Here is a 26,444-nt window from a genome sequence, read left to right on the forward strand (position 1 = left end):
GGGGAAGTTCACGTAGTCAGATGCCCTGGCAAACAAGCCATCCGTCACCTGTCGTATACACTTACGTGCATAGAATTTTTTACACCTTGGTAAACAACAACAGTAAATGTTCATTTTGATAGCAATTCTCACATGTAGGAGGGCATTTCAAAATGTTTTATATTAAGGAGGGAAAAATAGTAGATGCCAGGAAGGAAGGGAAAATAGAGAGTGCCAAAGTAGGGGGCCAAAGGCAAATTTGAAGAGAAGAGTTTTGAGCATTTTTTTTTATTTCTAGGCGTCTGTAAATTTATTTTATTCCTGACTGTTAACAGCAGAAAGAGATCAGAAACCTTCCAACATAATGGGTGTGAAGTTTTTATGAACTACAGAAACAAGCTAGTCTTACGCTTAATATTTACAGTCTATGAGGAAACAACATCATAGCTAGCTCATTAGTATCTTAAACTATCTATCATCTGAAACATTTTTTTTATTTGCAGATTATATAATGCTTTTAAAACGCAACATTTAACATAAACATTTTGTCAAATCCTTTCTGTGGAAAAATGTTCAAAAGATTCTGAACCATGACAGCACCCTTGGGGTAGAGAGGGGAAAAGATCAGCCAGATCTCCTGGTCCTAATTACTATCCAGTGATTCGCCCTGGAATGTTTACTATATGATGCAAGACTTTAGATCTCTGCAGTAGGATGAGAACAGGATCGGCTTTAGTTGCAATGCCCTCTGTGGATATTTATCCTGCCGCCAATCACAATAAGCTCAGTCAATTGGGTAACTGTGCCTCAGCGCAAGTCAGTGTCCTCCTGAGAAGATGGGAAAAAGTTGACTCTATATGGCTGTACTGTTATAAACTTGCAGACTAATTACAGTAATTTAAAACTTTATAAAAGTATCCCAGAGTGGACATTGCTGATGGCGGTTGACCAGATCCTTGTCGCAAAAAATAGAAATCTGATTGGACAGATTAGGAGATGGTAGTTTCTCTAGAAAAATAAAATGAAGATGAACAGCTGCACTGTTCCTATTTACATACAAAAAAGGTCTGATAAAAGTGTGCAACTGCCGAGGGATAAGCACGAATCCAAGCCAGAAATGTGAGTTCATCAGAGTTTGGTTAGTTTGTTGGGTAAAACCAAGCTTTGTTCATTTCAGTATCACAATAGGGGAACTGTACACTGAACAGGGAATTCCAATTCAAATGCAAACCTTAGCAAAATGCTTGTGGGTCGAGCCAAATTTTGACTTGTACAGATGACTCAGATTGCATTTTCACTGGTCCACATTTAGCTCAGAGTTCAATAGGTTCAATAGAGAATCAGGGGGAAAACTCTCCAGTGGCTGGAGTCATACCTAGCACAAAGGAAGATGGTAGTGGTTGTTGGAGGCCAATCATCTCTGCCCCAGGACATTGCTGCAGGAGTTCCTTAGGGCAGTGTCCTAGGCCCAACCATCTTCAGCTGCTTCATCAATGACCTTCCCTCTATCATAAGGTCAGAAATGGGGATGTTCGCTGATGATTGCACAATGTTCAGTTCCATTCGCAACCCCTCAAATAACGAAGCAGTCCAAGCCCGCATGCAGCAAGACCTGGACAACACCCAGGCTTCGGCTCATAAGTGGCAAGTAAAATTCGCGCCAGACAAGTGCCAGACAATGACCATCTCCAACAAGAGAGGGTCTAAACACCTCCCCTTGACATTCAACGGCATTACTATCGCCGAATCCTGGGGGTCACCATTGACCAGAAACTTAACTGGACCAGCCATATAAATACTGTGGCTACAAGAGCAGGTCAGAGGCTGGGTATTCTGCGGCGAGTGACTCACCTCCTGACTCACCAAACCCTTTGCACCATCTACAAGGCACAAGTCAGGAGTGTGATGGAATACTCTCCACTTGCCCGGATGAGTGCAACTCTAACAACACTCAAGAAGCTCGATGCCATCCAGGACAAAGCAGCCTGCTTGATTGGCACCCCATCCACCACCCTAAACATTCACTCCCTTCACCACCGGTGCACTGTGGCTGCAGTGTGTACCATCCACAGGATGCACTGCAGTAACTCGCCAAGGCTTCTTCGACAGCACCTCCCAAACCCGCGACCTCTACCACCTAGAAGGACAAGAGCAGCAGGCACATGGGAACAACACCACCTGCACATTCCCCTCCAAGTCACACACCATCCTGACTTGAAAATATATCGCCGTTCCTTCATCGTTGCTGGGTCAAAATCCTGGAACTCCCTTCCTAACAGTACTGTGGGAGAACCTTCACCACACTGACTGCAGCAGTTTAAGGAGGCGGCTCACCACCACCTTCTCAAGGGCAAATGGGGATGGGCAATAAATGCCGGCCTCGCCAGCAACGCCCACATCCCATGAACGAATAAAAAAAAAATCCCCCACCAATAACATCCTGGGGGTCACCATTGATCAGAAACTTAACTGGACCAGCCATATAAATACTGTGGCTACAAGAGCAGGTCAGAGGCTGGGTATTCTGCGGCGAGTGACTCATCTCCTGATTCCCCAAAGCTTTTCCACCATCTACAAGGCACAAGTCAGGAGTGTGAGGGAATACTCTCCACTTGCCTGGATGAGTGCAGCTCCAACAACACTCAAGAAGCTTGACACCATCCAGGAAAAAACAGCCCGCTTGATTGGCACCCCATCCACCACCCTAAACATTCACTCCCTTCACCACCGGCGCACTGTAGCTGCAGTATGTACTATCCACAGGATGCACTGCAGCTACTCGCCAAGGCTTCTTCGACAGCACCTCCCAAACCCACAACCTCTACCATGAATGAATAAAAAAAAGGTTTGCGAGAGTTCGGGTAACCAAGCTGAATATCTGAACTGAGATTGGTTTTCTCATCCCTAAAATCACTTTTATAGAAGGCAAGTGGTTTGGCATCAAGGCAGATGTCACGGGGAGGTCAGAATTATGGTGTGCATGAAAACAACTGGAAATTCCTCCACTAATGTTATCAGAATAAAGAGTGTGTAACACAGCCATCCAAAATAAGCCAGCTGCCCAGCAAACAAATTTGCTTTGTTTGGCTCAAGTCACACTGCTCTCCAACATTTCTACAAATAACTTTCCTGCAGAGTTCAATAAATAAATAGGTACCATTTCATGAAGTACAAATGGTTAGAAATTGATATGCTTTTTTCTAATTTTGGGAGGATAATGGTTTCCTCCCCAGCCCTACCAAGTCACACGTCACCAGGGCTCTACTAATGCCTCACGGAGATAATCACTAGGAGGTGCATGAGCATATCCCTGGCTTGTGATGACTCCTTTCATTTTTCCTTCTTTCCCCGGTCCTGCTGTCACCTTCCCACAGCAACACAGTCAACATCAGGAATCTAGCAGAGAGTGGGAATCACCCTGTATCATTCACTACTGAGATGCACTGTCCTGGAGCTCCCATACACTGTACAATCTTGTCATCTCTGTGTTTTTACAAATATTAAATTATGAATCACATTCTGAAGTTTAACAACCACATGAACTATATCTGCCAAATGCTGCACTGTGGCAGTTATTAGGAGGTGCACGAGTGTCCCAGAGATGACTTTGCCTCTGATTTTCCCTCCTTGCTGTCAGGAGGTGCCATCATAAATTAGAATCAAAATTTAATTTAGCTTTTCAGAATTTTTGGTTCTGTCTCTCAATTGGATGTAACTCCCAGAGGCTAGAACAACTAGGTTGGATTGCAAACAAAATTCAGTTCCTAAACCAATTTAGCAAATCTACAAAGTAATATGGAATATGAAGACTTATAACACCTTGCACAAACATCATGCATGTGGAGAAATGCCAGTTATAAGAATACATCAGTACTGGCAAAAAAACACTAACTTGAATATTTCAGTGAAATGTCACGTACAATACCAGAAAGAAAATGAAATATGCCTGCACAGTCCTTCAAAAGCTATTGTTCCCAGGAGGAGATGATTTGAAAATAATCTGCTGTTATTTAAGTCTAGACAGAATTTGATTACTGTTAAAGAAACACAAAAGTTTTGGACTGAGGTAGTAATTACACAGCCAATCTACCATCAATCAATATGCATTACCCTTCTTTTCTGCAGTAACAGACCTTGTACTGAGGTTTTGTTTCCATAGAAACAAGTGCTTTTAACTATCTACAACACAATGTTACTTAATAGAAAAGAAATGTTCTTCAAATGTACCATAAAGTCAGTTTAATCATTCATTGTTTCACCAAGCGTAGGTGAGCTAACATGCAAAGAAATGTTAGTGCTATTAATTTATTCAAATTAGTTTATTCAGTTTTTTTTAGAAGTGTAACATGAAGAAAATTTCACAGCTTTTTTATGCACAGAGCTTTGCTTGAAGTTGGTCATTCCTTCCTCCAATGCCTTATTAATTTTCTTACACTGCACAAAAGTAATTCTTACTCATTAAATTGGAAATACAAGGACCATTTAAAAATGCTTTACCTCTTATAGTGGGAACTTATTTTCTATATGTAACAAAATCGTAAACTCATAACTTATAAGAAATAGGTTTACAATTTTCTTACACACAATACACGGAGGAAATCTTTTCCCATAGTCTTTTCAAATAAGCCTGGTGTTCAGAATGAACTTTTAATTTCACCTCAATCCCAACCATTGGTTTAAAGTTGAATGGCATACAAATCTATAAAATTCTGGCTGAATAGGGCCAAATACTACATAAAAATCTGACGCAAAGTACATTTGGGTATTGACATACTAATTTTACACCAGCAGTAGAATTACTTGCTGCAATTGCACTGCATTATGGGCGAGGATTCTAATGATTTCCCCATGGAAATTGAAACAAAGGACTGAGCAGTCCTCTGACAATTCTTTGGTAGAAAAAGGATAAAAATACGACAAACGCTTCACATATGGCACTGCTGGGACCAGTAGAAACCACATGCAGGGTGTTGCTTATTTTTCATTTACCTATTCCTGTATAGGTAGGTTCCAACAAATCTACTTTGCAAGACTCTGGCCACAGCACTTTTGTTCACCTTAGAAATCAGTCAATGGAAGCTCGGACCAGATTTTTAAACCAACTTTGCTGCTAAGGAAGTTGATAAATGGAATAAAGGAAATCCCTTACTTTAATAAGTAACAACATTCTTGTTTTCATAATTTTCTCCCATCCTTTCCTAAAAGACCGTAGGAGTGCAAGACATCAAGCCTGCTCCATCAGAGTGTTAGCCATCTCAGCTCTAACTTTTTAATCCTAATACCCTACCCTTTCTCTATATCCCATAATAACATTACTTTCTAACATTAATTGTGGACCCACCTGGGACTGAGCCACTGATCTTCCGAAACAAACAGCACACAAAGCCAAGCACCTGCCAGCCAGCCACTTAGAGAATGCTTGTAGTTTGACTGTAACTGATAGGGTGCTGACTCTTTACTGGGATACAAGTTCACAGGCCCTCTGGTACCTTGCCCATGTGGCCATTCGTCAGGTGTGAGCCTTAACAATGGGTATTTGAGGATGGGGGTTGAGGATGGGGGCATCACAATTGAGCATGATCCTGTCCTCATTCAACGTCTGCACATATGCAGTTTCAGCAGAACTTGTTGGATACTGACTAGTATGGATGAATGACCAATTTTAGCAATCCCACTACTGCCTTGGTTGAGATTAACTAATTTAGCACAGACTAGGAATCAAACCCAGGACCTTCCTGGTCCTTATGGCTCAGTTACGAGATAAATTTGCTGAACTGTCGGGAAAGCAGCCACAAATATGCGCTAAAAATGACAAATTGTAGAAAATTTAAGTTGCCTGGAGGGAAAATTAACTTCACAATTGAATTTATCTCGCTTTGTACCTAGTCTCATTGGAAAATGAAATATTTTGCCTAAATAACAACAGTCGGTTGACTTCAAAATAATTCATTGCATGTGAAGAGCTTTAGGATGTTTCTAAGAGACATGATAAGACTTTATATTATCGCAGTGGGGGGAATTTTCACTTTCATCGCTTGAGCGGTAACCTGGCGGAGAAGATCACCTGCCCATTATAGAACCTTTGGTGAAGGTGAAAATTACCCCCAGTCCTTCTTTCCGTCCCATGTGATTTATCTGTATGAGCATTGTTAACAATAAGGAGGGCACTGTTAGACTGCATCTCCCCTCCTTTAATTTGTTGTATTTAATAGTTAGCACCTGTAAACTATTTTATATATGGTTTTTACTAAATTACAATACAGTATTTGTGGAATGTCCTTCCCTCCCTCCACTCCAGAGATGTCTGTGCTTTCCTGGTAGACAGTTATGGCTCATCAGCCTACAAAATATTTCACAGCTAAAAGCTGCCACACAGGTCCTAATATTCTTGGGAAATGGAAACATCCCCATCCTCAACGATGGCGGAGTCCAGCACGTGAGTGCAAAAGAAACGGCTGAAGCAACCATCTTCAGCCAGAAGTGCCGAGTGGATGATCCATCTCGGCCGCCTCCCAACATCCCCACCATAACAGAAGCCAGTCTTCAGTCAATTCGATTCACTCCACGTGATATCAAGAAACGGCTGAGTGTACTGGATACAGCAAAGGCTATGGGCCCCGACAACATCCCGGCTGTAGTGCTGAAGACTTGTGCGCCTCTAGCCAAACTGTTCCAGTACAGCTACAACACTGGCATCTAACTGACAACGTGGAAAATTGCCCAGGTATGTCCTGTCCACAAAAAGCAGGACAAATCCAATCCGGCCAATTACCACCCCATCAGTCTACTCTCAATCATCAGCAAAGTGATGGAAGGTGTCGTCGACAGTGCTATCAAGCAGCACTTACTCACCAATAACCTGCTCACCGATGCTCAGTTTGGGTTCCGCCAGGACCACTCGGCTCCAGACCTCATTACAGCCTTCGTCCAAACATGGACAAAAGAGCTGAATTCCAGAGGTGAGGTGAGAGTGACTGCCCTTGACATCAAGGTAGCATTTGACCGAGTGTGGCACCAAGGAGCCCGAGTAAAATTGAAGTCAATGGGAATCAGGGGGAAAACTCTCCAGTGGCTGGAGTCATACCTAGCACAAAGGAAGATGGTAGTGGTTGTTGGTGGCCAATCATCACAGCACCAGGACATTGCTGCAGGAGTTCCTCAAGGCATTGTCCTAGGCCCAATCATCTTCAGCTGCTTCATTAATGACCTTCCCTCCATCATAAGGTCAGAAATGGGGATGTTCGCTGATGATTGCACAGTGTTCAGTTTCATTCGCAACTCCTCAGATAATGAAGCAGTCTGAGCCCGCATGCAGCAAGACCTGGACAACATCCAGGCTTGGACTCATATGTGGCAAGTAACATTCGCGCCAGACAAGTGCCAGGCAATGACCATCTCCAACAAGAGAGAGTCTAACCACCTCCCCTTGACATTCAACGACATTACCATCGCCGAATCCCCCACCATCAACATCCCGGGGGTCACCATTGACCAGAAACTTAACTGGACCAGCCATATAAATACTGTGGCTACAAGAGCAGGTCAGAGGCTGGGTATTCTGCAGCGAGTGACTCACCTCCTGACTCCCCAAAGCCTTTCCACCATCTACAAGGCACAAGTCAGGAGTGTGATGGAATACTCTCCACTTGCCTGGATGAGTGCAACTCCAACAACACTCAAGAAGCTCGACACCATCCAGGACAAAGCAGCCTGGTTGATTGGCACCCCATCCACCACCCAAAACATTCACTCCCTTCACCACCGGCGCACAGTGGCTGCAGTGTGTACCATCCACAGGATGCACTGCAGCAACTCGCCAAGGCTTCTGCGACAGCACCTCCCAAACCCGCGACCTCTACCAGCCAGAAGGACAAGAGCAGCAGGTACATGGGAACAACATGGCCTACACATTCCCCTCCAAGTCACACACCATCCCGACTTGGAAATTTATCGCCGTTCCTTCATCGTCGCTGGGTCAAAATCCTGGAACTCTCTTCCTAACAGCACTGTGGGAGAACCTTCACCACACGGATTGCAGCGGTTCAAGAAGGTGGCTCACCACCACCTACTCAAGGGCAATTAGGGATGGGCAATAAATGCCGGCCTCGCCAGCGACACCCACATCCCATGAACGAATAAAAAAAAATCTGTAGTTTCTCCAGAAATGGTTTGATGATTGGGTCAGCTGTCAGCAGATATCATTGTAACTGACAATGGCATGAAAATATTGAAGACAATATAGGATGATAATTACAATCATGTGCGTTGCTTTGTACAGGCTAAATATTACTGTCATTTTCTCACCTAACAAATACCAGCGTTTGTGCAGTATCTTTGCCAATGTGCATGGCATTTGCAATTGTTTCCATTCACCAGTGAAACACACAGGGCTATTGAAGTGTCAAATTCAACATGGTACTGCAGCATTAACCATCACTTGCTGAGCCAGGGTTGTTGCAGCATGCATAGAACTGTGAGAAACCTGTATTTTTTTCAGTTATCTCTGGATGCATACTGTTATTAAGCTATCTAACCAACAAAGCAAAAATAGGAGGGTTCTTCTAAACAGCCCATCATACAAGATGCTAAAATGAATTGGCACGCTACATATTTTGTGGTAGAGTTTCTGTGGGGGTCATCCCGATCTCAAGGCTTTGGCAGAAACTCCGGAGAATTGACGTAAACACCTGTTTCCGCCATCTCTCTAGGGTTCCTGCCGATCTTCCGCCAAACTTATGGCTGGAGGTTGGAAGAACACCATGGAAATTCCAGGCATTTTATGCTGAAGCTCAGGGGAAGATGGAAAAAAGGGACAGTTAGAATGGGACCGATTTTCTTGACAGCACGATGGTCGTGGATGTCAAAAGTTGCAAAGTGTTTCATTGCTCAGCACTGAAATTCCTTACCTCAATGAATACAAACATTGAGGGCAGAACTTCGGTAGAGTGGGACTTCCACCCACTCATTGTCTGGGCTGCTGAACATGGTCCATTTCCCAGGGGCAGGGTATTTCTCATATGTAGAGTGGGCACTGGGACCATTTATGCAGTACTGCAGTGCTCCCCTCATGTGGGGATGTTTGGTGGGGGGGAGGTGGGGGTGAATATTGCAAGGGTGTCTTGCCTCAGCTTATCATGGCCAGTGGTGGTGGCTGAAGAGGAAATACTTTTTCTTTAAATTCAAAATGTTTAAATTTGTTTCTTTGACTGAGGCAATCTATCACTCTGTAATCAACTGCTTTATGCAAAGCATTCCTTTAAATTGGAATCCCTTCCCCCACACTGCTTATATTAACGTTAGATGCCAGCAATGCACTCGGAGTTATGGTGCCTAACATCACTAAGATACAAATTACAAGAAGTACATTGTATGATGTCATCCTGTCCATATTTACATGGATGTCTCATATGCTCTAAGTCACTTCTAATGGAAAATCCCAGAAATGCCATTGAGTAGCAGGGAGCTGGCCAATACTTCTCCTCTGCCCACCCAGGTGATCATGATGTGGAGATGCCGGTGATGGACTGGGGTTGACAATTGCAAACAATTTTACAACACCAAGTTATAGTCCAACAAATTTATTTTAAATTCCACAAGCTTTCGGAGGCTTCCTCCTTCGTCAGGTGAACAGTGTAGAAATGAGATTTTCGAATCCTTCGCATTTTAAAATCACAGAACAAAGCCTGGTGATTAATGCCCGTTGCCAAGGCAATCACAGTGAGCAGACAGAAAGGTGTCACCTAAAAAGGCCACTGAATATACAAACCCCCCCAAAAAAAAGGAGAGAGAGAGAGAGAAGGAAGACAGTCAATGACCCGTTATATTAAAAACAGATAACATTTGTTCGCTGGTGGGGTTACGTGTAGTGTGACATGAACCCAAGATCCCGGTTGAGGCCGTCCTCATGGGTGCGGAACTTGGCTATCAATTTCTGCTCAACGATTTTGCGTTGTCGTGTGTCTCGAAGGCCGCCTTGGAGTATGCTTACCCGAAGGTCGGTGGCTGAATGTCCATGACTGCTGAAGTGTTCCCCGACAGGGAGAGAACCCTCCTGTTTGGCGATTGTTGCGCGGTGTCCGTTCATCCGTTGTCGCAGCGTCTGCATGGTCTCGCCAATGTACCATGCTCTGGGGCATCCTTTCCTGCAACGTATGAGGTAGACAACGTTGGCCGAGTCACAGGAGTATGAACCGTGCACCTGGTGGGTGGTGTCCTCTCGTGTGATGGTGGTATCTGTGTCGATGATCTGGCATGTCTTGCAGAGGTTACCGTGGCAGGGTTGTGTGGTGTCGTGGACGCTGTTCTCCTGAAGGCTGGGTAATTTGCTGCGAACGATGGTTTGTTTGAGGTTGGGTGGCTGTTTAAAGGCGAGTAGTGGAGGTGTGGGGATGGCCATAGCGAGGTGTTCGTCATCATTGATGACATTTTGAAGGCTGCGGAGAACATGGCGTAGTTTCTCCGCTCCGGGGAAGTACTGGACGACGAAGGGTACTCTGTTGGTTGCGTCCCGTGTTAGTCTTCTGAGGAGGTCTACGCGATTTTTCGCTGTGGCCCATCGGAACTGTCGATCGATGAGTTGAGCATCATATCCCGTTCTTACTAGGGCGTCTTTCAGTGTCTGTAGGTGTCCATCGCGTTCCTCCTTGTCTGAGCAGATCCTGTGTATTCGCAGGGCCTGTCCATAGGGGATGGCCTCTTTGACGTGGTTAGGGTGGAAGCTGGAAAAGTGGAGCATCGTGAGGTTGTCCGTGGGCTTGCGGTAGAGTGAGGTGCTGAGGTGCCCGTCTTTGATGGAGATTCGTGTGTCCAAGAAAGAAACTGATTCTGAGGAGTAGTCCATGGTGAGCTTGATGGTGGGATGGAACTTGTTGATGTTATCGTGTAGTCTCTTTAGTGATTCCTCACCGTGGGTCCATAGAAAGAAAACTAACACGGGACGCAACCAACAGAGTACCCTTCGTCGTCCAGTACTTCCCCGGAGCGGAGAAACTATGCCATGTTCTCCGCAGCCTTCAACATGTCACCAATGATGACGAACACCTCGCTATGGCCATCCCCACACCTCCACTACTCGCCTTTAAACAGCCACCCAACCTCAAACAAACCATCGTTCGCAGCAAATTACCCAGCCTTCAGGAGAACAGCGTCCACGACACCACACAACCCTGCCACGGTAACCTCTGCAAGACATGCCAGATCATCGACACAGATACCACCATCACACGAGAGGACACCACCCACCAGGTGCACGGTTCATACTCCTGTGACTCGGCCAACGTTGTCTACCTCATACGTTGCAGGAAAGGATGCCCCAGAGCATGGTACATTGGCGAGACCATGCAGACGCTGCGACAACGGATGAACGGACACCGCGCAACAATCGCCAAACAGGAGGGTTCTCTCCCTGTCGGGGAACACTTCAGCAGTCATGGACATTCAGCCACCGACCTTCGGGTAAGCATACTCCAAGGCGGCCTTCGAGACACACGACAACGCAAAATCGTTGAGCAGAAATTGATAGCCAAGTTCCGCACCCATGAGAATGGTCTCAACCGGGATCTTGGGTTCATGTCACACTACACGTAACCCCACCAGCGAGCAAATGTTATCTGTTTTTAATATAACGGGTCATTGACTGTCTTCCTTCTCTCTCTCTCTCTCTCTCTCTCTCCTTTTTTTTGGGGGGGTTTGTGTATTCGGTGGCCTTTTTAGGTGACACCTTTCTGTCTGCTCACTGTGATTGCCTTGGCAACGGGCAGTAATCACCAGGCATTGTTCTGTGATTTTAAAATGCGAAGGATTCGAAAATCTCATTTCTACACCGTTCACCTGACGAAGGAGGAAGCCTCCGAAAGCTTGTGGAATTTAAAATAAATTTGTTGGACTATAACTTGGTGTTGTAAAATTGTTTACAATTGTCACCCAGGTGATGCCAGTTTACCCACATAACTAACCAGGAAAAATTGGCAATCATGTTTTTGGAAGCAGAAATCTACTGGCATTCTTTGAGGGTTTTCCAGTGGATATAATTTACTTGGATTTTCAAAAAAGCATTTGATCAAGTTCCACACTTGAGACTTTTAGAAGTTAAGGCTTATGGAAATAACGGCAAGTTAGCTAACTGGCTCAGCAACGCAGCAGAGTCAATAATACCTGGCAAAATCTATATTATTGGGATAATGATTAGTGGAGTTCTGCTGGGGTGCATTTTAGGTCTGTTGCCGTTCACAATGTTCATAAACAAAATGGGGTGGGAACTTCCACAAACATAAAATGTGGTAATGATGCTATAGGATGGATTTTCTATTGTCAGTACTTAGATGTTGGGAATGGTATACAGTGGGTTATTTGCCTGCCCTCCCTCCACACGGCTGTTATCGCTGAAACTTCCAGGGCTGCTCGCCATTAGTTATCCATAACAAGCTCCTGGTGTTCAATCACTGGCAGCAGGATTCCTACACTCTTGCAGCTACTTAAAGGCAGGTGTTTTTTGGGGTGGAACACAAAATAGTAGAGCCTGAAAATGATTTCTGATGAATGCATGGAGCAATGCCTGTGAAGAACACCCCAGATGCATCATTGTAGGTGCTGCTGCAGGAGATTTTCAAAAGGAGGATTGCCTCATCTGTAACCAAGGGCATTTTCCCCACAGGGAAGTGATGCAAAGTGCCAGCGAGGAGGTGGAAGAGAGAGTGAATGATGTTTCCCAACACTCAGAGAACATGGCAGCAAATGAGGAAAATTGAGAATATATGCCAAGGTAAGGTTACCCAACAGTACCTTAAACCAAGTGAATCGGTGAAGTATGCGTGTTTCCTTTCAACCATATAGCTCTGTGATTGCTTATCATGCATGGCTATATGATAGCAGGGCAAATTACAATTACAACTCTTGTCACACATACATTTTTAAAGCGTATACACAAAAGATTATTCTAAGAAAACCTAGATGTATGATGCATGTGCATTTGCTAAAGCAAACATTGCAATGCAGGATGGGCACTTGGGTGTCTCTGTATGTGTTCCTGAACACTTCTAACATTTCAACACTACTTTTTTGCTTGCAGGACAATGGTGCACTTAACAGAATGGAGCAGACCTGCATGGAAGAGGGAATCCCACAATTTTAGGCCCTTGAGTCCCTGCAACAAAGCCACGCTTATAATCACTGGGATTCAGAACATACAAGCCTTGAGGGAGGATGGGTCTAGAGGCTTTTCCCAAGCGCAGGGCTTCTGCTATCCTTCTGTTATTTCTTCTCACCCTACTCATTCATTCAATCACTCACTCAAGCACAATACCATGACACAAGGTACATTGTCATGTAAGCACTATTTGAATGGGCCACATACAGCCATCATTCTAACATATGTACCCCTTCAGTTTCTATAGGCATCCCCCAAGAACTAGGCAGACACCCAAGTGGCCTTGGGGAAGCTAGCACCTCACAGTAACCTCCATCACTCACATTTACTGTCACAAGCAGCAATGCAGCTGTATCCACCCCAGAGAATTTCGATAGTGATCTTAAGGAGGGAGCACTAACTGAATCATGGGTGACGAGGAGCAAGTGGTGTGGCAGTGGAAGAGTAGGAACCTGCTAGCCAGAGGGCCAGCTCGCATTCTTCTTCAGCTGTAGTACATAGGATTTGCACTTTAAGAGGTATGTTTATGTAAGGTTGCTATCCGCACACAATGATCCTGTGGAGTCATTTGAGGCTGTCCAAATACCCTGCAAGTTCTGGCGATGACTATGGGGAAATCTACTAGATTAATCAGTACAGTTGTGCAGAAAGTTTATTGGCAGCATAGACCATCTCTGAACAGGTGGCAACTACACTGGCATCTGCAGAAGAGCCGCCAGTGGCAAAGGTCTTAGGCACAATGGGAATATCTCTCCTGAATGATAATACAACTGCTATTAAGGTCTTTGGTTGAAATGTCTAATGGATTGTCTTATCCAACTTTAGTATGTTAGAGGAATGAATGGAAAGAGTCTTGACACACGGTTTAATCTCATTGCTATCCTCAGTTCTGCTCCCATATATATCACTGGATAAGCTGAGGGAATGACCAATCTATCCTATAAAGTGCAGATGTGGACACGAGGGTTCATTCAATGAGTGCCTCAGTCAGTTAAAAGTTATTTTACCCATTAAATTAGGTAATCTAGTGGTGTCAGTAAAGCTGCTGAAGCAGTCTAAGAAAGACACGATCAAATGAACCAACCGCTGCAATCATTAATTAGAGAATTACTAAAGTACAAGAGACCTGGGCAAGTTGATTTTTCCAAGAATGTTGCAGATTGTAGGTTAGATGGTGGCAGTTTGGCTCAGTTATAGTACTCTTTCCTCTGAGGCAGAAGGTTGTGGGTTCAAGCTCCACCTAGGCTTGAAGACATAATCTAGGCTGACATGTCAATGCAGCGCTGAGGGAGTGCTGCATTACTGAAGGTGCTATATTTTGGATGGTGTTAAACTACGGCCCTGTATGCTTATTCAGGCGGATTTTAAAAATCCCATGATACTAGTTGAAGAAGAGGAGTTCTCCCAGTGTTCAGCCAACAATTATCCCTCAACCAACACCTCCAAAAACAGATTTTAAAACTTTTCTTTTCTGTCCCATGACCCAGGCTATTCATTAAAATTTCAATTTTATTGTCACAGGGCAGAATGCTTGGTGAGTTGCTGTTTTCATTGAGAGTGAATTGTTACCTTGGCACCAAGGATGAAAATCAAAGAGTGGTCTTCATTATCCATCTGTTTCCTTGGTTTAATTTTCTGAACTCTAATCACTGCAAGCAATGACATTATATTACGCTTCCGTCAACATACAGATGCATGATGGAAACTGCATGAAAATGTCTTGGCAATAGTGGTATGTTACATGTAGATTGACATTTGACAACTGCTGATGACTTTCACTCTTACGCTGTGCTTAACATGACTAGATTAGAACTCGCTCAATTCTCAGCAACAGCCTGGTAGATACTGAAGAAAAGAAGGTTGGGAAAAGTCAAGACAATTAGGCTTCCCGTGGAAGAGAGTAGAGGGATCTGGTACTTGAGACAGTGTGGTGTTGTGAACGGGACAAGTTGCAATTCTAGTTTTGATTGCAACTTCAAAACTAAATCATGTCAACACTGCTAGTTTCTCAATACAGGTGGGGGGAATTTTAACCCCCAAGAATGGGGGTTAAAATTCGCAACCGCAACCCGGCTCCAACATGCCCACTCTGGTTTAACTGAGGCGCGTTTGGATGGGTGCAAGTAACCTACTTGCCGGAGGCAGCTCCCTAATTAGTGCAGGAGGGAGGGAGGGTAGTGATCGGAGCTATTAACATCATTATGGGACATTAATTAGGTCTTTCTAAATTGATTTTAAGAGACCTTCAAATTTATTGTCTCCAGCATGGGTTTCAATGGGGTGGTGAATCTCGCCAGTGAAACAGAGGCGAGATTGAGACGCAGTTCATGGGGGTATTTAAAGTTGTGATTGCTACATCTGAATAAAAGCTCAGTGATTACAGCTGGTGTCTCAGTTCCCTCTGGCAAACATTTGGCAGAGAGTTCTTGTGCTCAAACAGCTTTTTCAAAACATTGGAGCCTTTCAAACTGACAAGATCAGGATGGAGAACACAATGGATATATTTGATAGGACATCGGAGGAGGAAGGCAATGACCATCCACGGCAGACAAGTCGTGCTGTGTTGGGATCTGCAGGTACACAAGAGAGCGGTATACAACATAGGTCTGAAGGACAGCAGAGAGAAAAGCTGAGTGGAGAACAGCAGAGAGGGGAACAACAGAGGGGCCGAAGTCACAGGAGGCACTGCCCACGTGACAGGGTCTATAGACGGAGGCTGAGCTTCCTTGAAGTATCTGAGGTGCATTTCCTACGCAGGCTCAGATTGAGCAGGCAGGTGGTTGCAGACATCTGCAGCCTCCTTCAAGAGAAGCTGTTCCCTGGTGGACACGCATTGCCCATTGCTGTAAAAGTCACCACTGCCCTCAATTTATTTGCCTCTGGCTCCTTCCAGTGAGCCACCGGCGACATCTCCAGGGTCTCTCAGTCGGCTGCGCAAAAATGTATAAGGATGGGTTGTTTGCCAGGGCCTCCATTAAGTGAACTTCTCCCATGATGACATCAGCCAGAATGAGCGGGCACTTGGTTTCGCCTCTCTGGTTGGCTTCCCATAGGTGCAGGGCGCAATCGATTGCACACACATGGCAATCTGAGGACCACCACATGAGCCAGGAGTTTTCATCAACTGCAAGGGGTTTCACTCTATCAATGCACAGCTGGTGTGCGACGACAAGAAGAGATTCATGCAGGTGTGCACCGATTCCATGGCAGCTGTCATGATGCCTTTATACTGTGGCAGTCCAACATTCCAGACCTCTTCCAACCAGGAAACAGACTTAAGGGCTGGCTCTTTGGAGTCAAGGGATATCCCCTTCAAACTTTGCTCATGACACCTGTGAGGAACCCCACCAATGAGGCACAAGAGCACTACAACCATAGCCACGTGACCACCAGGTGTGCCCTCGAGCAAGCCATCGGCATGTTGAAGATGCGCTTCAGGTGTCTGGATAGGTCTCGAGGCATCAGCGAGGGTGTCGAGAATCACAGTGGTGTGCTGCGTCCTGCACAACATAGCGCAGCAGAGAGGATTAGAGGTGGAGGATGACGAAGGTGCTTGTCAATCATCTTCTAATGATGACAACATTGAAGAAGAGGAAGAGGACGATGAGCAATATGAAGATGGGGCACCCATTGCCTGACCAGCTGTGTACATTGCTGCCAGGGAAGCCCTCACATCTTGAAGGTTCACTTAGTCAGAGTGGGAAAAAGAAACATTGAAATACTCCGGGCTGCTCCCACCACCAACTCCTCCCCTTGGCACAAAACAGTCCTTCAACCATGCATACACCCAGTGCACAACTGCCCAATGGGTCCCGTCATGTATTGACATTCATCATGAAGCAAATGAAAGGGTGAGTTGGCACTCGGGACACAATAATGGGCAAGACATAGAAATGGTGTCGATATAAAAAAAGGAAACTTCACAACATAACATTTCTTCAAACAACCATGTGAATATCCTTGGTGAATTACAATTGCTTTCTCTTATGCTTCCACCGCCTCTACGTGGTGTATACCCTATGGGTTCAGCAGAGGTACAGGCAGGCTGCTCAGGTCCCTGCCCTGATGGCTGAGTTGCTTTTGACCTGTTATCTCTGGATTTTGGAGCCCGTGAGGGCCCCGCCAAAGACTGCTCCACCTGCACCTGTGCAGGGGCAGTCTCAGCCATTGGGAGAGGAGGCAGCAATGTGGTACTGGTTGAGGTGGTGGGGGGGGGCAACAGGTGAGTCATGGGAGTTCTTTGAGTGGAGTCCCCACTTCCATGTCCCCTTTTGCCATCATCCCTCTTCTGGGCCAGTGCCACATCACTCCTACCGCTTTGCTGGAGAGCAGCTTGGTGCAGATCAGAGTTGTAAGGCCATGGATAAGGTACCTGTCATCCTGTTTAAAGGCGGCAGACATCTCCTGCATGGCTGTGGTCATGGCCTGCATTGACTCATTTGTGAGTCATGCTTGAAGCTCAATGGAGGTGGCCACTCTATCCACTACAGACATTCTCGCACTTACCTGCGACACCAATGCGCTAGTGTTGGATTTGGACTCCTCCATCCTCTCCGCTATTGTGGAGTGTGTGCGTGGCATGTTTTCCAGTACCTCGCAAAGTTGCTGCTGTACCTCAATCATTCTTATCCTCAACGATGCACCCTGGGGATCAGCATCTGTGTTCAGCTGAGCAGAGCTTGGAGAGGAGAGCGCCCTCCGACATGGACTCTCCACACCTGCCCCTGCCGCCAGTATCTGCTCGTAGTCACTTGTGAATTGTGAATCACCAGATTAAAACCCAACTAACTGTCTAACAGGACCCACCGAAGTGCGAGTATTTGAGCTGGTGCAGGGCTGTATGTCCTGTGATGGTGCACCCTCAGAAGGAATGAGGTCCTCTGAGGAATCGACATGCATCTCCGCAGATTATTCTTGCACACCTGAAGGCCCTGGAAGACAAAAGAAAGCAATATGAATTAGTCCTGGCAAAGTAACAATCTTGCCAATCACCATACTCAGGCTTCTCATTGTTCAATCATTGATGAAATAAAGTTAGCATGTGTGTGAAAGAGGTTTAAATTCTGTCACCAGGCAGCTGCAAGTTCCCAGTCTCTCCATTTCCGATTGAGGGGGACGCAGATGTGCCACTTATCTCCATCGCGTCCTCCTCTGCATCGGTGAGCTGCACTATTTGTGGAGGGCCACTTCCAGTCCTCTCCCACTCCCTTGCATTTTGTGCTCTCTTCTCTTACAAGGGGGGAAAGAACAGACCTGTGGGTGATTGAAGGTCACATATTCACCCGATGGACGCAGTGCATTGGGTGAGAGTAACTATCAGACAGATGCATCACATTGCATAAGGATTGGGGTGAATGGCAGCGGTGCATGGATACATGCGGAGGTGAGGAAGTGCTGCTGAAACTTAAGTGGGTGTGAGGAGTGATGTGATGGAGTACACTTGACAAGACAGAGTGAGAGGGGGGTTTTGTATACCACGGGATGTAGGTGAATCAGCATCTGTACTCACTTTTCCTGACCTGGTTAGGTCATTAAAGTGCTTCCTGCACTGCATCCAAGAATGGGCCACAATGCTCCTGCTGCTCACCTCCTCAGCCACGCCTTCTTGGTGACAGAAGCAGATTTCTTCCTCCCATTGCTAGAGTAAATTATGTCCTCCTGCTCCTCACTGCACCCAGCAGTACTTCAAGGGAAGCATCTGTGAATCTGGATGTTGGCCTTGCTCTTTGTGAATCCATGCTTAAATTCCTCCAAATTCCATTTTTGCAATGGCCTTTTAAATAATGGACTTTAGATTGTGTCATGCGGGTGCGCATTACGCCCGCTGCGCAGCTTGGACATGTGAAACCCGGAAGCAAAATTTCAATCCTTCAATTAAGTTGCGATTGCAGAATCAGACCTGCTAAATTCACTTCCAGGTTTCCCGTTGGAAAAAATTCCCCTCCACTCTCTTCCTGGCTCCAAGTTAGTATTGGGGCCAGCGTCTTTCAGATACACTGGAGTAATTGAAGAAAGAGCTCTTCATGGAGATGCAGCAAATGCAAAATCACTTAATCATTAGGTAGTGGCCACGGGGGAAGGGAATGAGGAACAACAGTCAACTTTGGTTATCAGCACCCCACCAGGTTTATTAGCATCTACAGATATTAATGAAGAAGGCATGGAAGGAATAAAAGTAACCAATGAGTGTGTCTTCTGGGATTAGCTAAGCAATATCATGTGGTACTCTCCCAGAGCAGAAAATACACCTGGAAAAATGGCCATTTCTCTGCAGAATCAAGATGAGACTGCTTGGCTGTTCCCTTTCCCTTCTGAAAGTACATAGGGAATTCCTGGCCAGCTGTAATAACAGCAGCAGTCAAGTACCTAGTCTATCCTCACATTAATCTGCTATTGAGATGATTTTAGTACAACAAAAGGAGTTACATCACTCATGGTTGGACCTTTAAACCTTTTTCAACCCCTCAAATATAACTCTAGGGCTGACTCTCTTTTGGATACTGAGTTGACAGATGGATCTGGTCTCAGCAGTGGGTCATGGTATTTATTATGTGAGAACAGTCACAGCACTAGAGTGGCATCCGCTTTGGCTGCAAAGTCATTTGGCACAACATTTGGAGATCATTATCCAAAAAACTACAGACGATTGGCACTGCTGTGTAACATTGATTGTTAGTCTCCATTACCAGTCTACTACTCAAACCTCTCCTGTCTCCACTGCACTAGTCTATCTGTGTGAATTGAACTGCTGCATTAACATAAATACATTAACACAGTCTTGCAGTGTGCCTCCCCTAATCAGGTTTAGTTTTAAAAAAATTTCAATATCACAAGATAATGCTACTATTTGCAGAAACTGCAGTGCACTTCGTGTCAAATTACATTTTTAAAATTACCATGATAAAACTAAGTACAATTAGTTATTTTAACATTGCCTTTTTGACTTACTTTGTATAAATCCAAATTTTCTGCAATTGTTCCCAAGTTGGGAGTGATCGCAACAGTTTTTCCACCTTTCTGCAAAGCTCAAGTGCTAACTGTCTTATGGTCAGGGAAAGTTAGAAAACATATCTGTTGACGGATCTGAGTTCAGGCTGTTGAAACCAGATGTAGATCGTTGTGGACTGTACTAATGTGCCACATTAACTAAATCTAAAAATTCTCTTTCATGAGTTTTATTTAGGGTACTTAGCTTCAGTATTTCAAGAACTGGTTAGTTTTTAACAATTTTCTCAACACAACTTTTAGAACACATTCAAAATCATTTTAAGGAGTATCTCAGCTGTCAGTCTGCTATGGGTGAGATGGAAAACAGCTCCCACTTTAGTTCTGCAGACCACCAAGTAAGCAACCAGAATGACATAGAAATCAAAGCAGACATTCAGATTAATTTTTTCTACCGCTGTTCATGTTTGTAAGCTTCCTCCTACACAACACAGTAGTAATAAGGTGGCTGAAACAATTATTCCAAAAAATGAAAATAAAAATGAGGGAATGGTGGTGCAATGTGTAAGAGAACTGCTCTTTCATTCTTGGCTGAGATTGTATGCAGTTTAAATGGGAACAATGAAGATTTTTCTCTGATGGTTGTATGTGCTGTAAACTAGAGGTATACAGCATAAGGCCTGAAGGCAAACCTGGTTCACCAGTAATGTTGGACCAACCCTCCAAGACTCACAGATTTGTAATATATTGGCTGGCTGACAATTGGACTCTGCTTTACAAAGGTCATCTGTTCATTTCTTTGGCAGGACTGTACACTGTGGCTCTGTTTACACACAGTGCATTATACCACTTCAGCTTTTACTTTGTATTCTTTCTTGATAGAATATTTCAGCTGTGGTTTTGTCCTGTGGGAAACCACTTTCACCACAGTACAATTATTCCAGATTGACCTCCATTCAGAGGAAATGTTTACCAAGAACATGTTGCTCCCTTTCACTATTTAAATAGAATTTGCCATATGTTGGTATACTGAGTGAAATACATTCTGACTGCTGAACTGAAGGCAATAATGGCTATTAAGAAGTGGGCAGGTCTAGGTGACTTACCCTCTGATATTGCTTCCCTCCTTCTTTTAGGCTTCTCTTCCTGCTAGAATTTGAAATTAGGAATTTACCAGATAGGGAATGACAGATGTGTCCTAGCACTCTCAGACCTGCACCCGAGAAGAGCAATTTCGTTTGCCACTGCACTATTCTGAAAATAAGTTAACAATTTTCATATATCAGGTTGATACCAACTATCTGCTATCTACTTAACATATAGGGGATTTGATTTAGTGACAAATGTTGAAAGGAAATTAATATATATATTCAAGTTTATAGAAGGTGGCCAGGAAAGCATTGGAATACTTGGGTCTGGAGGTGACAGTATGGATGAAGGTTTCAGCGGCAGGTGTGCTGAGGCAGGGGCGGATGCAGGCAATGTTACGGAGGTGGAAGCAGGCATTCTTTATTATGGAGAGTATATGAGGTCAGCTCGGATTTAAATAGGATATTGAGGTTGTGAACAGTCTAATTCAACCTTGGCCGGGGGCCGAAGACAATGGTTTTTGGAATTCCCAATGTTCAGCTGGAGGAAATTACAGCTTATCCAAGACTGGATGTTGGGCAAGTAGTCTGACAGTACCCCCACATCTGCTGTTAATGTTGCCAGGGGGCAGCATGTAGAAGGGGAAGAGGAGGCGGGCTAAGGATGAATCCTTAGAGGACTCCTGAGGTGACAACTGACGGTGAGTATTTGTACTTCCGGGTTTCCCACGCTCCAGGCAGCTAGGTTGACAGGCTTGCTGCCTGTCTGAAGGGAAAGGAGCGGTGAATCGGGGGGGGGGGGGGGGGGGTCAGAGGAAAAGAGAGATCGTGGGCCTTGGAACAAATCGGAGCGGGGGTGGGGGAGGTGGAGGGACATGGATGACATCGGGTGGGCCTTGATAATCAGGGGGTCCACCATTGGGGGGATCGGCCGATTGCAGGGTCATGTCGTGTCAGGTGAGCTTGTTGGGCCTGGATGAAGCACTCCTGCTCCTCCAGCCCACAATCAGTGCAATAAACGCACTCACCTCATGAATCCGGTCCTTCCTGCCTGCTTTCACCTGACATGAATAGGAAGCAATGGGAAACCCGCACAGGTAAGGTTAAAGTGGTTTTACTTTTTTAATACACATAAAATTAAGTACCTCAACTATTTCAGTGAGGTACATTGCCCCTTTAAGTATCAGCCCGCCGGCTTTAAGTGGGGGTGGCACTTTCTGGTGTCTGTTGTGCGCGCCTAGGTCAAACCTGGAAGTGGGCGCGTTGCAACCGGAATGCGGTCCCGCTCCAAAAAGCCATTATTTTAACCTCCCGCCTGCCCCCACCCCATCCGTTCTTGGGGTTTAAATTGACCCCCAAGCTGTTAATAGAAGGCCAAGGGCTAGGCAGTTGGGAGTTTGTAGGTGACTTGGGGGAGAGTTTCTTTTCTGGGTGGAAGCAGAAGGAAGTGGAGTTGGAAGGCAGTAGGGGAATGTGGATGATGAGGGATACAAGGTTGGAGATGGCTGTGTCAGTGAGACCACTGGAGTAGAGAAGCCATGGGAAAGTTTACATAGAGGGATACGTTTAGGGAGAATAGGGCAGTTAATTTATAGGAAAGAGGGCAAAGGAAACTGAGAGGGAGATTGAAATAACAGAGGATAAGCAACTTGGGTGGGGTTGGGTGATGATAGGCAATGTGGATTGTAAAGGAGAGGGGAGAGGAGTGAAACAGGGTGAGATGCTCAAAAGAGAAGAAGCCGATAGGGGAATAGAGGGAGAGACCAAGGTGTGATTTGGTGATAAGGGCCACATTGCCACTGTGGCAGTTTGACAGGGGCAGGTAATGGAAACGTAACCATGTGGGAACAGTTTGGTAAGGGGCAAGGCAATGCTAATCATGAGCTAAATTTTAGTCAAAGCTAGGATGTGAATAGAATAAACACCATCTTGCATTTATATAGCATGTTTAAAGTAGGTAAACTCCCAACGTGCTTCACAGAGGTGTAATCAAACAAAAAGGAAGGAGATATTAGGAAGGCTGACAAAAGCTTGGTCAAAGAGTTGGGTTTTAAGGAGGGTCTTAAAGGAGGAGGAGAGGTGGTGGGCTTTAGGGAGGGAATTCGAGAAGGTGGAACCCAAATGGCTGAAGACACGGTTTCCAACGGTGGGGTGAAGGGACGGGGGTTGCTCAAGAGGGCAGAGTTGGAATAAACAGAGTTTGGAGAGAGTTGTAGGGCTGGAGTAGGTTACAGAGATACGGAGGGGCAGGCTATGAAGAGATTTAAACACGAGGATGAGAATAAGATGCCGAGATTGTGAACAGTCTGGTTGAGCCTGAGGCAATGGCCGAGGAAGAGGGATAGAATCAGTGGTGAGTGCACAGAGTTTGAGGCATAGGCTGAAGACGATGGCTTCAGTCATCCCAATCGTGGTAGCATAGTGGTTACGTTACTGGACAAAAAACCCTGAAGACCTGGACTAATAACCCAGAGTCATGAGTTCAAATCCTGCCATAGTAGCTGGTGAATATAAATTCAATTAAATAAAAACTAGTATCAATAATGGTGGCCATGAAACTACTGGATTGTTGTAATAAACCCATCTGGTTCACTAATTCCTTTAGGGAAAGAAACCTTCTGGCCTATATATGACTCCACACCCACAGCAATGTGGTTGATTCTTATATTGCCCTCTGAAACGGCCTAGCAAGCCACTCAGTTATACAAGGAAGGTGGTGCACCATCACCTTCTCAAGGGCAATTAGGGATGGGCAATAAATGCTGGCCTTGCCAGTGATGCCAACACCCCATGAATGAATAAAAAAAAAATTCATAATAAGGTCATGGATGGCAATGGCTTTATTTGCAAGTAAATTTACATTCTGGGGGAAATGTGGAAAGAGGCAATGATTGTTGAGGAGCTAACAATCTGTGTTTAAATGAACTTCCTTTGTTTCAATGAACAAATACTGGTGAGATTTCAGGGGTAATTTTATGGGCCCTTTTCCCATTTGTGGCACAAACTGAAGAAATTACACCTATTTTGTTTATTCTATGGCTGTGTAATTCATTGTTAACCCTCAATCAATCGAAACTATAACGTCGATTTAACCCCTCGCGCCTGACTAGAATGGAGGAAGTTAAAATGCTTGCAGTGACCTACTCACCTGATCCTCACTGGTCTTGCACCGTGCTCCATTTTAACAGGAGCATTCTGGCCAGCCAGCGAGTACCTCACACCAGGCAGGCGACGGCATCATTGAAATTCAGAAGTCAGGGGCCGATGAGGTCATTCAGACCCCGACTGTATATTAACCCTTGGCAGCCATGTTCGGAGCCCGATACCGGCCTCGCAGGAGCACTGGGCACGAATGAGCAGCAGGCCCAAAAAGTTAAGTTATTTTTAAAAAAATGGTTTCCTTGTGGGCCTTGAGAAGCAGGAGTGCTGTGCTGGGCCCCACAAGGAAATCTAAAATTCCGGGCTTCACTCCCACGACTGCAGTCATCTATCCTCCTCCCCCCACCAACCACTTACCTGACTGCCGGGAACCGTTTCCACGGATCCCTGGCTACGACCTCGTCCAACTCCCGTCCAGCGGCCTGATGTTCTTGATGCTGGGTTCAGACGTCAGTCGGGCGTGGTTTATTTAAATGAGGCCCGGGAGTTAAAATGGCCTGGGCCTTGGGCAAACCTGATGCTTGCTCTGTCAGCCCCATGCTCAACCCTCGCCCCCAATTAAAATCAGGGCTTAAGTCTTTCTCACTAAATAAGTATCTACACACACCCTGTAGCTGGTCTCCCAATCAGAGCCATTGGCACTGAATTTCCTTGGGGCTTCTCTTACTCCATGCCTTAACTATGGCGGAAACCCCGTTAATATGCGTAAACGAGGTTTCTGCTGAAATTGTGCTGAAGTTACAGCAGCAGAGCGGGAGAAGCCCCGAGGAAATTCACTCCCATTATTTTCTCATTCATTCCTATGTATCCAAAAATAAACGTGTATGTTTTACAAATGAAGGGAGTTGCAAGTATTATTTGACTTGTCTGATAGAAACCAACCACATCTCGCCATAGGTAGGATAGCCTCCAGGTATATTTCACAGCTTCAGAAATTGTTTTCTATAAATTTCTAATGTTATACATTATAAGATATAGAGGACTGTATGGAGGCACAACAATATTTATAGGCTCATAATATTCTCAGGAAAATAAAATCCTCTCTTTTGGTATAGAAATGCTACTGAAGTTCTGAAAACATTAAAGAATTGAAATATAATCATGAACTTCTAATTTAACAACGAGGTTTAATTTAAGTTTTAATCCTTATAATGCTAGAATCTATTATTTTCATCTTCAAAGGGATCGTCATTAATTCTGTCCCAATTAGGACATGTCACAAGAAAAGAATCTTTCAGATCATTCTGGTCTGTGTTTCTGATGTTAGTTCAGTTAACAACCAAGTGGTCTTTTTGTGCCAAACTTACATACTTAAAGTGACAAATTTCCATCTTCACTGCCTGTGTGGTGACCTGGCGGAGTGCATTACCCGGCCGTTGTAGAACCCGTCTGATCTTTATCCCATTAATTTCTACAACAGGCAAGTTTTCCCTCCACCAGATTACAGCCCAGGTGGTGAAGACCCAATTTAACCTAAATATTTGTAACTCTAGTGTAGTTTAAAGGACTGTTATCTCTGGGCTGCTAGTCAATAAGATAAACTAACTATGACATAACTAACCAGGAATTAAAGGAGCCATGCATTCATTTGTTACTGCTGGAATTGCTGAATTTGCAACTGCACTATTGACAGTATGACAAAATTGAAAAAAAGTGAGAAGTATAATTAAGGTTCACGATCACATTTTTCCCTCTAACTGGCTGGAGGGAAGTAGAACCAGCTGCCTTAAATAGTTTTAAAAATTATTTTATTCAGTTATTTTTGAATAATAATTTAAAAAACTATTTAAGTCTGTGCCCGCGTCATAAATTTACATAAGGTATATAGTCCATTAACACTATGTAATAAATAAGCAAACAACAGAAATGTATAACTAGAACAGATGAGCTGCATTTGTGCTTTCCAAATTTGAATCTAATTATATTGCCTTTTTCTTATGGATATTGCATGTATATTTCTACATATGTAATTTATAATGAAGCTCTTAATATTGTTAATTATAAAGCAGTCTCCAGTTCAGACTGCTAATATATATTTTTTACTTCATACATGCCCTAAAGCATGGTTTCTGATTAATATTATCTTGTATATGTCACTTTTGGAATAAAATGTTAAAAAAATACATTTC

At 44.6% G+C, this 26,444-nt stretch overlaps 1 protein-coding gene across 1 annotated transcript in view; it reads right to left on the reverse strand.

The window, feature by feature from the left end:
* Positions 1-26,444, reverse strand: part of LOC137321076 (A disintegrin and metalloproteinase with thrombospondin motifs 19-like) — a 464,190-nt gene that overhangs the window by 52,752 nt on the left and 384,994 nt on the right. The window lies entirely within an intron of this gene.

The sequence above is a fragment of the Heptranchias perlo genome, chromosome 4, assembly GCF_035084215.1.
Source record: "Heptranchias perlo isolate sHepPer1 chromosome 4, sHepPer1.hap1, whole genome shotgun sequence".
Lineage (NCBI taxonomy): Eukaryota > Metazoa > Chordata > Chondrichthyes > Hexanchiformes > Hexanchidae > Heptranchias > Heptranchias perlo.